The sequence below is a fragment of the Marmota flaviventris genome, chromosome 19 (genome assembly GCF_047511675.1).
Source record: "Marmota flaviventris isolate mMarFla1 chromosome 19, mMarFla1.hap1, whole genome shotgun sequence".
Taxonomy (NCBI): domain Eukaryota; kingdom Metazoa; phylum Chordata; class Mammalia; order Rodentia; family Sciuridae; genus Marmota; species Marmota flaviventris.
Window position 1 is genome coordinate 38,957,134 of NC_092516.1, and position 1,427 is coordinate 38,958,560.

The 1,427-nt window shown below is 48.3% G+C and overlaps 1 non-coding gene across 1 annotated transcript; it reads right to left on the minus strand.

The window, feature by feature from the left end:
* Positions 1-276: 276 nt before the first annotated feature.
* Trnas-cga (transfer RNA serine (anticodon CGA)) lies at positions 277-347 on the minus strand. Its single transcript has one exon. It is a non-coding gene; the product is annotated as a tRNA-Ser (tRNA).
* Positions 348-1,427: the final 1,080 nt, after the last annotated feature.

Sequence of the window (1,427 nt, forward strand, 5' to 3'; positions counted from 1 at the left end):
CAAAGATTGGAACCTTGATGTCTTGGGGACATTATTCTGCCCATCACACTTCCTCAAATGTGAAAAACATCAGCAGTGATTCACACCTGAGTCCCAAAGGCAGCCCTGTGTAAGGGACCCTGAGCCCTGTCCCATCCTGTTGTTCCCAGGAACAACCTGGATCTCTTGAGTAACTGTGACTAGTTTCTCTCCTCTCTCTTTTTTAGTACCAGGAATTGAACCAAGGGATGCTTAATCATTGAGCCAAATCCCAGGTTTTTTTGTTTTTTTTTTTTTTGGTGGTGCTGGGGTTTGAACCCAGGGCTTTGTGCATTCGAGGCAAGCACTCTACCAACTGAGCTACATCCTCAGCCCCTTCCTCAGTCCTTTTTATTTTTTGTTTTGAGACAGGGTCTTGCCAAGTTGCTCAGGGCCTCACTAAGTTGATTAGGCTGGCCTTGAACTTGCGATCCTCCTGTTTCACCTCCCGAGCCGCTGGGGTTAGAGGTGTGTGCATCACCGTGCCCAGCAAGCAGTTGGTTTCTCTTATTTGTTGGCAGCAGTCACATCATAATGGAGTTTTCTCAGGACTAAGTTTAAATCCTACGTTTTTCTGAGACCTTTGTCACTCCTTCCTGGCAAGTGACACAAAGATCAGTTATATACTTAACAGACAGGAATGGGAAGTGGAAGCAGCCCCCATGCATGTGGCATGGACTCCGCTGAGGAAGCATTTGTCTGTTAGACGAGTTCTAATCTGTGCAGCAGGGAGGGGCCTGGACACCGCACAGGGAACGTTGGCAATATCAGGATGCAGTTGTTGGAGGACGTGTGGCTTTTTCTTCCTTGTATTTTTATGACTATGTTTTATAACAAGCATGTATCATTTTTATAGAAACAATAAAATCATTAGTTTAAAGAAACCCCTTGTGTTGAGTTATCATTCTACATCCTCTATAAATTATATGCCTGTGTTAATTTCCCATCGCCTGTGAATACGCCAGTCGGCTGATTCTCCTGGCAGACATCGTGCTGGCTTAGGAGTCGGGATGCAGTTGGTACCTGCTGCTCTTCCACGAGGCACATGGAGCCGGCTGGAGGCTCTTTGCTGCGTGGGGACAGGAGGGGCCAAGCTTGTCTCCCTGATGGCATCATGGGTGCTGTGGGGGTGGGATCCTGTCTGTCAGCTCGTTTCCCCTGGGGGAGACACAAAGGAGCCCAGGTGTGCGTGGCCTTCACACTGATGCAGGAGCCTGCAGACGACAACCCGCACACGGACCCTTTTGTGCGCACGGCCTCCTCGGGCCGTCTGCTTGGGAAGCCGATGCTCCCATCTTTGGTGTATGATCGCACCCAATTTGTGCTCAAATTAAACTGTCCAGTAAATTAATATCTTTGTGGGTGAGAAAGCAGGGATTTTATTACTGCCAGAAACACTAAAGAACTTC